The 15,828-nt window shown below is 39.2% G+C and overlaps 1 long non-coding RNA gene across 4 annotated transcripts in view; it reads right to left on the bottom strand.

Annotated features, from left to right (window-relative positions):
* Positions 1 to 15,828, bottom strand: part of LOC105484896 (uncharacterized) — a 53,686-nt gene that overhangs the window by 21,424 nt on the left and 16,434 nt on the right. For 2 of the 4 annotated variants that reach the window (XR_989283.2, XR_989282.2), the window contains exons 4-5: positions 11,457 to 11,616; positions 8,673 to 11,053 (exon numbers count right to left, since the gene is read on the bottom strand). This is a non-coding gene — a long non-coding RNA (uncharacterized lncRNA). Of the gene's footprint in view, positions 1 to 8,672; positions 11,054 to 11,456; positions 11,617 to 15,828 lie in introns of those variants that run through there. The other 2 variants (XR_011608712.1, XR_011608713.1) reach the window with 2 other exon arrangements.

The raw sequence follows: 15,828 nt of genomic DNA, 5'->3' as shown, positions 1-15,828 counted from the left end.
AATATTAGCACTCTCCCGCCCCAAACACCGCCACATAATCGACTGTCTGTATCTGGCTAGTATTTGTTTGTTTCAGATACAAGTGATTTTGAAGCCTATTATGAGACACATTTCCCTTGAAATGCTTCCTCCCCGCCCCGCTGGCTTTTTTCTTTTTTCTTTTTTTTAATTTGTGAAGGGTGTATCAGATACAGAGTTCAGTCCATTTGGAGAATGATTCTGGTTTTATATCTTTTCAGACACCTGCCGCCAGATCAGAGCTCCCAAGAAAGGGGCCCGTGCTGTAATACATACAAAGCCTCATTTCCTGGCTTTGGTACTAGGGCCCCAGAAGCGAAGGAATCAGGAAATTCAAGAGAGGCTGCCTTCTTAAATCAGATATCCATTCCAAGCTTTCCTGCTCAGATGGGTGGGTTATTGATTTTTCCCCTTGCCAGAAGATGACTTGTAATCTGGGAACCAGAGGAAACTGTATTTACTTTAACATCTGCACTTAATGCAATTGTGAGTCAGAGCCTGATGGGCTTATTGTCTCCTTTATTCTAAGAGGGCCAGTGTCAGGCCAATCTAATGTTGGGTGGAAGTGATCAAGCTGCTCCATTAGCTGGATAAATTGCACAAAGACAGCCTCATATTAAGTTCCCTAGAGCAGGAGGGAAAACTCGAGAAGGTCTGAGAAGGAAGATGTCTGGTTGTACAGGAAACAGACTCTCAGTGGAATCTTGAGAGTCGGGCACATGCTGCCTTCTTCTACCTCTGCAATGGGACACTGTTGACTCAATTAGATTGCCCAGTGGTCTGATGATGCAGCTATCACAGCTAGCATTCCTGAGTCCTGTGGCTGGGTGAAAGGTGGGGCGGAGGAGGGGAAGACCATAGCAATTTATCTGAGTTTCCTGTTTTATTTTTCTCTCACCTTCTTTTCCACCTTCTCTACTTTTCCGTTAGGAAACTGAGGGCACCGTCTCCAACTTTCTCAGCTCCTTAGCTGTCTCCACCTGCCTTTTTGGACCTGTATAGATTTCTCTTTTCCATTTGGAAATCACACATTATTGCTGTCTACACATTGTCACCAAAACCAATTTGTGCAAACTAACAGGCTTATCACCAGCGCCGCTGAAATGAGATTAAAACTGCTTCCAATGAAACAGATAAAAACCAGATGAATGAAGCCCACTAATAAGACATTAAAGATAATGACGAGAATGATTAACTAGCATGATATATTGAGTAGTTATGAGACATTGGATGCCCAGGATCAGTAAACTAATAAAAAAGAATTTACCTTTAATTCCTTTCAGTCAGTGAGATATAATCACATCAACATTATGACTTTTTGGTTATTTATCTGTGAGAGCAATATCACACCTTTCCACCAAATTGTTCAAAGCTTATTAGTGAGAAGAAAAGAGAGAGCGAGAGAAAGACAGAGAGAGAGAGAGACTGAGAGAGATTGCCTTGGGAGGGGGAAGCTCTTCTCATTTCAGCTCTTTAAAAATAAGAAGGAATGTGGGTACCCTGCTTGCATTTACACACTGATTATGCAGACAGTCTCTCGTTTACGTTTCATCTCTGAGAGTGGCCTATTCATAGCCAGACTGTTTTACATTACACAATCAGTCAGTTATCACATGATCAAGTCACATCAAGACAATCTGAAAATTACATTTCTACTGGGCAATATCTTGAGGCTGGCCAGGGCCACCACCACCCTGGAGGCTGGCGCTCTTTTCACAGTTGCGGGGATCCCTTCTGGCTATCCTTCAGCTGGGGTGAGGAAGGAGCATGAAAGAAAGCTTCACTTATCATTCACTTAGGATTTCTCAGACCTTACTGTGTGACAGAGCAAGGGTTATGCTCCAGGAATACAGGCAAACAGAAACTTGGTTTGGCCCTTGAGGAGTCCACTGTGGTGGTGCAGGGGAAAGTAAGGGAGAAAGGGGAAGACAAGTAAACAAAGGTGATAACAAGTAAACAAATCCACGTGACGAATGACTCTGTTACTACATAGCGCCATGGGTGCCTAGAAGAGGGAGTAACTCTCTGGAGAAGTCACAGAGGGCTTTCCAAAAGAGGAATCCTTTGAAGTAGGCATGAAAGGAAGAGTGGGATTTTGCTAGAGAGAGAGAAAAAGGACAGGGCAGAGATGAAGTATGTGAACAAACAGCCATGAAAAGGACAGCTGTGTTGCGGGAAGAAACACTTGGCGGGGAAGAGCAGCCTGGGAGACCCTGGCAAAGGAGTCTGGGGACAGTCAGGAAGGACCCTGCATTTCATGCGGAGGTTTTCACGTTTTATCCTAAAAGCTGAGCCGATCCATTAATACTTTGTGAGAATAGCTACAGGATCAAACCTGTGCTTTGAAAATAGAACTTTGGTGAAGCTGTGGAGAACGGATTAAAGGCAGAAGAGAATCGTGTCTGAAAAAGTCTGCCAGGACCATGATGTAGTGAGAAAAACACAGACAGGGCCAAGACAGGTATGCATCGGTACCTGAACTCAGCTGCTAACTAGCCTTGCCATCTTGAGTAAAATCATCTCCTGAACTGCAGTTTTTCCTCCTGTAAATCCAGGATAGTAATACCTGCTTCCTGAGGTTACTGGAAAGATTAAAAATAATGTAAAACAAGGCCCAGGTGTCCAACATATGATAAGCACATCACACACGGTAATAATAATTCTCAATTAAGCACTGTGGTGGAAAGGGAGGAAGGGACGGAATCGGGGTCAGTGGTAGCAGGGCGTGTATGTTTATGTCTGCGTGTGTTCATCACTGTTAGGAAAACTGGTGAATAAAATGATACAAAATATGATGTTATGTTGAGAACAGAAGGGAATCTGGAATAACAAAATACTTGTTCAGTTATTTGAGCCATTGATGTACTTTGTCGAATAAAATTGCATGAGTTAGACATGTTTGCAACATAGGAGACAGCCAGCAAGTTATAAATAACACCCACTTCACCTATCTCACAGGGCAGCTGCAAGGACTCAAAACTGATTGTGAGATTTCTTGATTACTGAGAATGTCAGCTCCATGAGGATGACAACATGTTTACTATTATATTCCTCATACCCAGAGCTCATGAAAATAAGTATTTATTGAATGAATGAGTGCAAAAACGGTGGAAAGATTAATTCAACTGTGAGGCAATACAGTCAAAAATACAGTTTCAGTCTTTCTCTCCATTCCCCTCACCAACTACGATTTTTACTCATGACTTTCAAAACGTAGCAAAAATTACTGAATCCCTCTAAATATCGCTGGCCTCTGTATGCCACGTGTATAGAATGAGGTACTTAGTACATAGTGGTGAATGAATAATACAGACATGGTCTTGTCCTGAGCTTACAGTAAACATGGGCAATTGAGTCTCATGAAGGCTTTCAAATGTGTGAGTGTCTTTCCCTCTCTGCCCTGTACATCACTATCATTCCAGGTGAGATTTGAATAAAGAATAGATGTGTAAAGATACTAGGTAGAAAGCTGTGTGATGGATGAAGGAGGATGCATCCTGGGGTCGCATACGTTTGGGTTTGCCATCTCACTCCATTGCTTACTATATGGGAGGGTTTGAACCAGCTACTGAGCCTCTCTAAGCTGAAATTTCCTCGTCTTAAAAATGAATATTTTCAGTAGAAGTTAGTAAAATTAGATATGCAAATCATTCGATGCATAATAGACTCTTAATATTATTTTTTCCTTACCAGTAGATTTCCTTGTAGACAAGACTGATAGCTGAGGCAAGACAATTGTGTTTGAAAGAACTTAAAGCTTTGCTGTCCACAGGTTGCTCCTCCTGTCCCTACAATATGTTAGAGAAGGCAATCAACTTATTCAAAAAGCAGAAAATCTACTTTCATATCCTCTACTACCTCTCGAAAATGTTTATCTCTTCTGGTGGTTTATTAATATGCAATCAAGTCCAGATTCAGAAGCGTACATATTTTCAGATAGGGCAGTCCTCTTAAAAATTGACAGATAGGATGTGCTCCAATAAAGAGAAAAATCTAAAAACAGTATGTCTAAAATCAGTTGTCTGCTTAATAAAACAATCCTGCTGTTTAAGATACCAAATAAAAGTACTTGGAAATGCTAATTCCATAATTTTTACACTGACTGTTAAGTTTTACAAACATGTTTAAAAAGTCATTATTTCTGTATGTAATAGAATTTTAAATGTATCATTTTCGGTATTGGTTTAAAGTTCCCAATCAAGACTTTCTCCCAGCGTGAGGCAGTCCCACACCTGCCATCTGTCCTGTGCCTTCACCCTCTATGGAGAAGGCAGATCCTCATAAATGTGTAATATGCTGATGAATTCCAATTTTTATAACCAATATGTTTGATTGAGAGAACACATTGAGAGATACTTAACATATCTATATTCTATGAATGACTTTATTTAAAAATACATTTATTTTTGCAAAAATCTGCATGGTTACAGAATGTACATTTTATAAAGTGGGCACTGACTCCTGCAGTGAAGGCCTAATGGGTCCATAAAATTACATCTGCTATTGTGACACCTTAAGAAACTGCTCGCCTTCTTAAGAAACTGCTCCACTTCTAGTTCCCAAGATCTACTGTTTGGAAAAAGAGTTGAGGCTGATTTTTCTGGTGCACTATACTGATCTAAGAGTGGAAGTTGAAGTTGTAGGACAGGTCTAAATTGCATTGTCTCTTTAGTTTTTTTTCTAGCTTGGAGTATATATGTTTCTGTGAGTTAACGTTCTAAAATCTAGGGCCAGGCTCCAGCTAGTGTCTGTTCTATTTTCTGGGAAGTCCCTAAATCACGACTGTTTCAGGATTATACAGCCACGGGGGGCAGGAGCTCTGAGATACAGGCTCTCCTTGTTACATTGAGAGAGAAATTGTTTACCACTTGGTCCATGAGAAACTAGACTTGCCCATGAAGTAGGGTAAAGTTGGTAAAGTGGAAGGGAGTACTAAAATAATATAGACTATATAACTTTTGAGATATGCATTTAGTAACTTACGAATGGGTTTATGATATGGGAGAATATATGAATTAGTTCATATATTAATGATAAGGGAGAATATATGAATTAGTTCTATTCAACAATTACTTCCAAAAAAGGTAAATTTAAGAAAAAAATACAAGTAACATGTATCATACACATTAAAGTAAGATAAAATTTATTCATATTGGTTCTGTGAACAAAGAAAATAACATAGGTCAATCATCATTTTTGGTATATCTTTACATACATGAATGAGTGCAAATTTCATTTATTGATTGTATCAATCTCTAATACTTTGATAAGTATTTTTCTAAACAAGACTTTTTAATATGGCTTATTATTCAAACTTTTTTTTGTAAAGTTGACTGCGATCTCCCTCAAAGCTTCATTTTATGGTTAATAAATTTAGAATTGTTGATAACTTCGGCCGGGGGTGGTGGCTCACGCCTGTCATCCCAGCACTTTGGGAGGCCAAGGCAGGCGGATCACAAGGTCAGGAGATCAAGACCATCCTGGCTAACACAGTGAAACCCCGTCTCTACTAAAAAATACAAAAAATTAGCCAGGCGTGGTGGCGGGCGCCTGTAGTCCCAGCTACTCGGGAGACTGAGGCAGGAGAATGGCATGAACCCATGAGGCGGAACTTGCAGTGAGCCGAGATCGTGCCACTGCACTCCAGCCTGGGTGACAGAGCGAGACTCCATCTCGGAAAAAAAAAAAAAAAAAAAAAGAATTGTTGATAACGTCAATTGACTTCTCTTCATAGACAGTACTATTTCTAATTGAGAAAATTCCTCAGGTATTGGGGTAAGTGGTAAGCTCAGAATGTATCTACTGATTGGAAGATATTCTGGAAACCATTTAAAAGTATTTAAATATATAAATATTTTATATCAAATATTTTCACACATACTATCTTTTTGCATCCATTTCTTCAAAAAATAATTTTACAAAACAAAACTTGTCAACAAATTATCTGCAGATTTGAAGGCTCCTCAACATAGTTCTATTCCAGTACAGAATATAAGATTATCCAATAGCAAAAAAGGGAGCCCCATCACAAGATTCTTCCCAGAGGTCAACATATTCCAAAGTGTAATTATAGAATTTCAAAATTAAATGTTTTATGACTTTCATCTCCTATCATGTAGTTTGTTCAGTTCTTCCTTTGCTTTTATGGAATTAAATTTCATCATTTTTCTGTTGTCAGCCTTTTCTTTCAATAGTTACAATTTGCTATCCATTTCAAAAGTTGAAATTGTTTGGTGTTCCCTTAAATATCTTTTTTAGTGGAAGAGGTTTTATTTTATTTTATTTTTTAACTTTTATTTTAGGTGTAGGGGTACATGTGCAGATTTGTTCTATAGGTAAACTCATGTCATAGGGGTTTGTTGTACAGATTGTTTCATCACCCAGGTACTAAGCCTAGTACCCAAGTTATTTTTTCTTCTCCTCTCCCCCTTCCCTCCCTCCACCCTCAAGTAGGCCCCAGTGTCTGTTGTTCCCTTCTCTGTGTCCATGAGTTCTCACCATTTAACTCCCACTTAGAAGTGAGAACACGCAGTATTTGGTTTTCCATTCCTGCATTCATTTGCTAATGATAAAGACCTCTAGCTCCATCCATGTTCCCATGAAAGACATGATCTTGTTCTTTTATATGGCTGCATAGTATTCCATGGTGTACATGTACCACATTTTCTTTATCCAATCTGCCATTGACAGGCATTTGGGTTGATTTGCCTTTGCTGTTGTGAATAGTGCTACAATGAACATACTCGTGCGTGTGTCAAACATTTTGAATAAAAAATTGCAACTTCTTTCAAACAAAATTCAACATCAATTTGGAGGACTCTTTTACAATAAGGTTCAATACCATTGTAAGATGCTTAGGTTGATCTACAAATTAGTTCTTTAAAAATGAAAACATTTTACAAATCTGATGATGACTGTCTTAGTCTGTTGGGGCTGCCATAACAAAATGCAATAGACTGGGTGGCTTATAAACAATGGAAATTTATTTCTCACAGTTCTGGAGGCTGAGAAGTGCTAAATCAAAGTGCCAGCAGATTTGGCGTCTGGTGGAGGACTGTATTCTGGTTCCTAGATGAATGGCCACTTTTTTGCTATGTCCTCACATGGCAGAAGAGGTGAAGGACCTCTCTCTGGAATCTTTTATAAAGAAATTAATCCAATTTATAAGGGTTCTACTACCATAGCCTAATCACCCTCCAAAGGTCCTGCCTTCTAATACTATTACTTTGGGGTTAGAATTTCAACATATAAATTTTAGTGGGATATAAACATTCAGTCCTTTGTAGTAAAAAGAGAAAACATGCACTGCCATATTGAAACTTAAAAAAAATTAAACATGAATGTTGTCACAAAAATTTATAATTTAGCTGCTTTAAATACTGCTTCTATTTTGATAGGTAGATTATCAAACCATGTTGTGGCACACTTGATGAATAATAGGTGACTACAACCAATTTTAACTAGAGTTCTGCTCCAGAGGTTTCTTAATTTTATTAGAACATTGATCCAAATGAAAAGCCATGCTTCTTAGAGTTGATTATGAAACTTCTGCAGCTGTATATACTTGTTAAATTAACATCTTTGGAAATAGTCTTCTTAAAATAATTACTAACTTTTGAATTAAATGCTAGTGCTTCTTTAGAATATGTGTGCCTTCTGGTAGATTTCAGGTAGATAGTAAATGTGCACCAATAATTTGTGCAATTTGCACTTCAGCATCAACTTTTTTAAGACATGAAAATTCAGTATTTAATATTTCATTAAATGTTACAGTTTTTGATATTATATCTTTGAAAAAGACAAAATAAAACAAAGCATTACTAAACAGTAAAGTACATACATAATTGTAGATTTAGATCATACATACTATAAATACCACACTCCTGAAAAAGAGTGTTCAAACGACTCTCTCTGTGGTCTATGTTATGACAGTAAGGTCTATATTGACTGTACATAGCTTACATATTCCAAAAGTGTGGTTTCTGACAATTCCTACTATCCTACTGAGTGGTGGCTTGATGACTTCCTGCAACTCACAGACTGTGGCTTTGGGCATTGTCCTGGTCACAGCACAGCTAGCTGCTGATACACCAAGTGGCCAGGAGGGGCAGCAACAGTGAAACTTCTCCCATTGCGGCCTGAGATCAGGGGAGTTAGTGGTCCCTCGCCACCTATTACAAGCCTCCTTTTTATCAGGGAGTGCATGTTGTCCTTGAAAAGAAGGTGTTGGCACCATGTGTCTTGAAAGGGAAAGGAAAAATAGGTTGAGCTACCACTTATCATCTGTCAGATTAAACCATGTGTTAATCAGAACACTGTCGGCTATGTGCTATTAGACAAGACCCTAGCAGAAGCTAGACGTACAAAGTGGGAATTACCAAACTCATCTTAGCATATTTTCAGGCTTTGCTAAAAAATGAAAATTCTAGATGAATGTTAAACTGTGCTGGATCTGGGGTAATAGATATAAACTAGGAGTATTCCAAGCAAAGTAGGATGCATGGTCACCCTAAAAATAGAGATTATTTTCAATTATGGAAGTTTAATAATTACTTAGTGTTGGTGATTAAATACAGAGTTAGAAATCTAAAGATTTTATCTACCCAAATATATTAGGAGAAAAGTGCAAATATTAGACTAGCCATGGTTGAATCCAATGGTTGTCAGTTTTTTATTGTGCTCAAGATACAGAGTTGAACACTAAACAAGCAAGCAAAGCAAGGATTGCTAGAGTACAGCAGAGTCTCCCGGTGTCTATTCAGTTGTTATAGTTCCAGCCCTATTCACCTGGTTGTCCTTCAGCACTGGGTTACTTTTGAGCTGAGTTGCTTCTTGTCCTGGCTATACTTGTGTTTTCTTAAATACCCATGCAACAATGTTCTCACATTTTGTGGTAAATATGTGATCTTTCTTTGGTGCCTGTTTGATTATGTGCTATGGCTCTTACCCATTACTCTCCTGCAGTTGATCTTCTGTCTTGCTTCTCTTATGCCAAAACTCCATCCGATGTGCATCTTCATAACATCATGTATACCCGTTGTAGCAATACCTATTTTTATCCATTGATAAAACTTGCTGATATATAGCGACAAGAACCTGTAAGTTAGGCTGAAAAGATTGGATCAACCTCAATTCTCATTCCCCTGTCTCCATAGTCCCATTTGAAGAAAATTTTTGTCATGGGCAGGGAACTTACACATATCCAGAGGGAATTTATCCTTTCTTAGATGTCTACTTAGCCTTCGGAGGTAAGGAAAACAGGAGAGGTGAAGCTGGTATTATAAGAGGTATCCTAATAAAGACTTTCCTTATTCCTGCTAATTCATCTCAGAATGTGAACACTAAGTAGGCATGCTGTATTATTATAGGTGGCAGCAATTTTAGGGGAGTTCTCCACAGCCTTATCTTTTATTAGTGCTTATACCAAAGTCCCATAGAAGTGAATATGTAAATCATTCATTATAACTCTCAACTTTTTTTTCCGAGTCACACTAAAATTGTATACAACTGAGGTCAAGCAATATATTGTCATAATTCTGTCACTTCATTCATTCTGTTTATTCATCATTTGACATTCAAGATATATCAATTGTCAACCTAGCCCTTGGCATTCATTCATTGTGCCAGTGCAGGAGATATAAATGTAAATAAAACGCAACTCCTGACTTCAGGGAATTTAGATTGGTGATAGATGCAAGGAGGAACCCAACACTTTTACAGCGTGCCCATTGCTAAAACCATAGAATATATAAGGTACAAATGGAAGAAAATGCCTAGACCTGTGGGAAGATTCCATTAGCTCCTCAAAGAGTGGATGAGTGCCTGAGTTGAGACTTTTGCCACAGTTAGTGGATTGGGAGTGGTAGATGGGAGGGCATTCCAAGCACAGTCAATATTCATGTGTGAAGTTTTTCGTACAGGCAGGTGGGAGCTACTTCTGAGGCTCTAGCATGCTATTTCCTCTATTCAGAACACTCAATCCCACCCCACCCCATGCCTTAATGTGGCTGATTCTATTTTATTTCTCGGGTTACTTCCTCCAGTAGTTCTTCCATGACATACAAAGTCTGGTTTCTGTGCTTTTTTTTTTAAATGTGCTTTCTTAGTGTCCTGAACTTCTAACAGTGTCCAAATAAATTCAAATTTCAAATGCTAATTTTATCCATAAATTCTGAATTCCTTGAGGATGGGACTAGAAGACCATTTTTGTTCACGGTTCTTGCCCTGCTACCTGGCATAGCCTGTGGTAAATAATAAACTTTCAGTATTTATTACAAAAAAATGAATGAATAAATGAACGTATGGAGTCAGTTCATGTAAATTGAAAGATAATTTCCCCCCAAAGCTGACCAAGGTCCTTTTAGAATGCTATCAGCCAGTGCTTTTTATTTTTTATAGCCCTCCTTTCTCATAAAACTTGGTGATATTCTCCAAAGGACATTTACAAGTATTTTTCTAATTTTGCAGAGGCTGGCAAATGGAGACTTTCCCCCTCATTGGGCATTATCAAAATGATAGTTGGAAAGTATACAAAACAATGAATACCTGGTGGCAAATGTATGGGGGTGGGCAGGTTCATCAGCTGAGAGATTACAGCACATTAGGCAGGATGAATGGAAGCACGTTCACAGAGGAAACAGTGGGGGAAGCAGTCCAGGCTTGAGCATTTGCTGGGTGAGGCTGCAGTGCAGGTAGGGTTGGCATGCTGATTAAAACCTGGACTCACTTACAGCTTGGTGTTGGTAAGGAGGGGAAAGAGTAATTGCAAACAGGTGGGTTAATCTATGATTCATCTGTGGAAGGCTTTGCTGGTTTCATCCACCTTCTTCTGTCCCGTCCTGTTCACAGAATGACTGGCAAACTCCCTAGGAAAACATCTAGAAGTTCTTCTCTAAAGATGAATTTCCTGGAGTAACCAAGGCTTCTTAATTGGGAGTACTGGCCCAGAGTAGTCTTTCTTTTCCTGGTCCCTGTGGACCTTGCAGTCTGCGGTTGCTGACACTCCCATTCTGATTCCATGTAACCTAGAGTGAAACTGCTAGTGGATAAGCCACCCTTGTACAAAGACGCCAGTTCTCCCACCAAGAAAGAGGCCTGCTGGGAGTATTAGGCCTACAAACCCACAGTAGATAAACTCAATTCATCTACTCAGAATAATCAACCTACATCTCAATTCTTTAACATACATAAACAAGGATATCCAGAACTAAAGGAAACAACATCATGGATAAGAGTGGCCAAGATCACTAGGAACAAGTATTCAAAATAAAACTAATTTTTAAAAAGAATGGCCAAGATAACAAAGATCTTAGACAAAAGTGCCACTCCTGTAATCCCAGCACTTTGGGAGGCCGAGGTGGGCAAACTGCTTAAGGCCAGGAGTTTGAGACGCGCCTAGGCAACATGGCCAAACTCTCTAACAAAAATACAAAAATTACCTGGACATGGTGGTGTGTGCCTGTGGTCCCAGCAACTTGGGAGGCTGAGGCATGAGAATCACTTGAACCAGGGAAGCAGAGGTTGCAGTGAACTGAGATGGGTGAGCTGAGATGGCGTCACTGAACTCCTGTGCTCTTGCTTAGGTGATTGAGAGAGACTCTGTCTCAAAAAAGAAAAAGGAAAAGATGCAATCACTTATGAACAAAAGAGATAAGTATACTCTGGGCAAGGAACAATCGGAGAACATGACTGAGCTCACAAAAATAAAAATATATGTAATTACTACAGCAAAGACTGCTAATGGTCATCAATTGAACACAAAATTTGTGTTCCTCCTTCCCAAGTATATAGTTATTATGGGGAAGCAGTTGTTAACCAGGAACTACATTTTACTGCCCCCTACTCCTCCCTATTTCATCCAGTGGGACCAAATGACTATTTTCACCAGAGGAATGTGAGCAGAAGAGACATGTGACATTTACATGTCAAGGCTGTTGAGAATAAGATTTTCATTGTCTTCTGGCAAGGGGATATGAGGCCTTGGAGGACGGCAGAGTCAGGAGGTAGAAAGAGTCCAAATCTCTGATTCTTCTGATGGGGAGGAGCTGCTTGCTAAACAGAGGAACCTGTATTTGCTAGCATGAAGTTAGTGATTATTATGATAAGCCTCTGACATTTGGGGGTTTATTTATTACAGCAGCAGGTAGTGTTGCCCTAACTCATGTAACTGTTAATATTTAATTTTTTAAAAAATTAGTAGAATAATAGGAAGATGAGTTGAAAAAATTTTCTAGAATCTAGAACAATTAGGGAGATAAACAGAAAACTAGGGAATGTATAGATGACATAAGGAATTGATACGGAAGCTCCAGATGCTAAAAAAGATTTCAGAAAGAGACAATATAGAAAATCGAGGAGAGAAAACTATCAAAGATGTAGTAGAAAAAATTCTCCAGGGCTAAAGATTCAATTTGCAGATTGAAAGGGATCGATAAGGTCTGAATAGGGTAAAACAATGATAAATCCCAATTTAGAAAGTCAAAACTGCAGAAGATTAAGGTTAAAAAGAAGATCCTAAAAGTCAATGAAAGAAAAAGTAAGTTATATATAAGCAAAAAGAATTAAGCTGGCTTTGAATTTCTCAGCAGTATCACTGGATGCTAACAGGCAATGGAGAAATGACTTCAGTATTTTGAGGAAGAACATTTGTAACCTAGATTTTCAATTTAGACCTAGCCAACTGTTAATCAATGGTGAGAGTAAAACAGGAATATGTGTAGACATTCAAGAACTTAGAAAATTTGCTTGGTGTATCCTTCCTAAGTTATCTACTCCAGCAAACTGAAAGAGCAAACTCAAGGAAGGGGCTGATGTGGGATCCAAGAAACAATGTGTGGTGTGAACTAAGAGAATCACAGAGATTCTAAAGATCTGAACCCTGGTCTTCTTACTGGGTGAGTGTATCAATGTGCCTATTGTTGAAATTAATTTAATCAGAGCTTTCCATCTTACATTTCTCAAAGTATTCAATTCTATATGGAGGATTTCTCTAAAAATTATAAATCATTGTACTAGGTTAGGTCTGAGCCACTTCCTACTTCCTTCACTCCTACCTCCTGTGCTCTTTCCTACCTCAGAGTGGCTAGTTTTCAGCCATTTGGGCCACTCTTTCTGAGATTTGGGGCCAGATTTTTTTTTAACCTTGTCTTATTTGTAAGCCTTAATTTGGTAGCCCTGTTTCCTGGGCTCAAATATCAGTCCCAAAACCTTTAACATTTCTCCCATGAAGCTTAGGAATCTTCACGCAAAAAGTCTTAGTGGTCTAAGCCATTTTCCGAGCTTCCTGATATAGGTATACAGGTTAGGCTCCTAAACTGACCCCTGCTCTGTGTTTTCCAGAACTTGCAAAACACTTGTGCCTCATTGCTCCAGCATAAAAATGGGTCTATAGATAATGCTTCCCTCCATTCCCTTCACTTGGAGAGTCATATAATACAGTAGTATATTAAGAGTTCTGAGGACCCTGGCAGAAAACAAACAAACCTGATTAACATTGTTTAACCCAGCGTCTCCTAAACATAATTGACCAGAGAATCTCCTCTTCCCCTTTTTATTTTTCTATTGTAGGGGAGAAGCAATATATTTATTTACCTTACCCATTTAGGTTCCTGACTGAGACCGCTATAATAAAAGACAAATTAACAAGAGAAAAGCATATATATTTAAGTTTTACCTAACATGAGAGCTTTTAGAAATGAAGACCCAAAGAAACAGAAAAGATTGTATTTTTATGCGCAGTGGTGGCAGAAGTATGATGGGAGGACAAAGGAATATTACCTAATGGTAATAAATTGGGGGAAACTTAGCAAGGCCCGTTTGTTCAGATTCTTTTAAAAAAAAAATCCAAAAGAGACAGGGCATTGCTTTGTCACCCAGGCTGGTGTGCAGTGGTTCAAACATGGCTAAATGCAGCATTGACCTCCTGGGCTCAAGAGATCCTTCTGCCTCAGCCTCCCAAATATCTGTAATCACAGGCATGTACCACCATGCCTGGTTAGCTTTTTAATATTTTTGTAGAGATGGGGTCTTGCCACGTTGCCTAGGCTGATCTTAAACTCCCGAGCTCATATCATTCTCCCACCCTGGCCTCCCAAAGTACTGAGATGACAGGTTTGAGCCACTGCACGTGGCCTTGTTCATGTTTTTCTCTGTGTCCATGTGTCTTCATTCCTTTTCTCTGGGTACAGGAAGGACTCCTCTGGGATGAGAGTCTTATGCCCTACTTTAGAGAAAAGTCGGAGAATTATTTTATGGCCCACTTCAGGGGAGAATGGCAAAGGTCATAGAGACCTTCCTGCTTCTGCTCTTTTCTTAAGTGCCAAGGTGCCATGTTTTGGAGTAGCATATTCTGAACTGCATGACTATAACATCCTTTAACATTCTAAGAAGTTAGGTTTTCTTAGAGCACATTTTCACAAATGCTATTCTAGCAACAAAGCCCATCTACAGAGTGGCGTGTGTACCCATTGCATGTTTTATCTGTGGCATAATTTTAGATTGCAAGCCCCCACCTATGTTGGTTAATTCTGCTTCACATGAAAGAGACAGCCACGGGGCCAGCCCTGAACCAAGATCCCTGTCACCAAGATCCACTGCTCCTGCTATGGTCAGGCAAAGAGAAGGGTAAGAATCTACTCCGTGAACTCAGAGAGGTCTGGGTCTGGGTGTTTTGAACACTGTATCTGAAGAGATATAAAGATGTTATAAAATTATGTCAAACCACTGGAAACAAATAGAGTGAAATTACATAATGTGCCAAGGGAGCAAGAACAAATGGGGTGACCAGAACCATATGTATGCAGCAGCTTAATAAATATTTTTGATAGTGACATGATGATGATTAAACATAGAGAACCTCAGATGCCTAGGATCCCAAGAGGATAGAGTGGGACCCTGACACTGAGATCACCGACTGTGAGCTTGCTCTTGTTGTGGAATGAGCTCTTGCTCCCTGCCTTTTGGCAGCTCTTGCATCAGCTGTGCTTCCTCTCCCTGTGGTCGTAGAAGGAGCAGGAGGGCAATGTGCAGAACATCTGCTTAATGGAAGAAATGGGACACTCTGATTTTGCCCATTACTTTGAAGATGAATTTTAAAAGGGAAGTTAAATTAATTAAATGCAATCAGACTTGCTGCTTTCCTTACAGATCAGGTATTTACTTTTGTAAGTCACTGGGCCCTGAATACTTACAGTCTGCCTTTTCTATTCATGTGTACATGAAAGGCAGTGTGCATGGTGGTTCGAAGTGATTGTGGAGTCAGAGAGACTTGTGTTTGAATCCAGCTCTGCCAGTTACTTGCCGTAATTGAATTAGTAATTGACTAGCCAAGTCCCTTTTTTAAGTCTCAGTGTACTTGGTTATAAAATGGAGCTAACATCCTCCTCATAGTACTAATATGAGGAGTACATTAAAATACTGCATATAAAGTACTTAGTACACTTCTGGTCTCACAGTCAGTACTCAATACATAGTAGCTTTCATTAATAGTTCATATGCTATCTCCCTACTAAACTGTCCCTTGAGGGTGTAGGCTCCATGTACTTAATCTTTGTATCCTAAGGCATGGAGCCTTGAACACAGTATACAGCAATTAATTATTAATTGGTAACCTAAGATTATGCCACCATAGCTTAAGGGAAAATATGGGCAGTTATCCATTTAACCTGGAAAATTCGGTCTCCCAAATGAAATTTTGCTATGATTTAATTTGGTTATGCCATAATTAACATCTAAATAATGGCCACATCTATTATTCCTGAAGACTAGTATTGGCATGTTTGCTCCCTATTGCATACGGACAGATCCATTTCT

The sequence above is a fragment of the Macaca nemestrina genome, chromosome 1 (genome assembly GCF_043159975.1).
Source record: "Macaca nemestrina isolate mMacNem1 chromosome 1, mMacNem.hap1, whole genome shotgun sequence".
Classification (NCBI taxonomy): Eukaryota; Metazoa; Chordata; class Mammalia; order Primates; family Cercopithecidae; genus Macaca; species Macaca nemestrina.
Note: the sequence above shows the minus strand (reverse complement) of the source record. Positions and strands in the feature narration are given on the sequence as shown.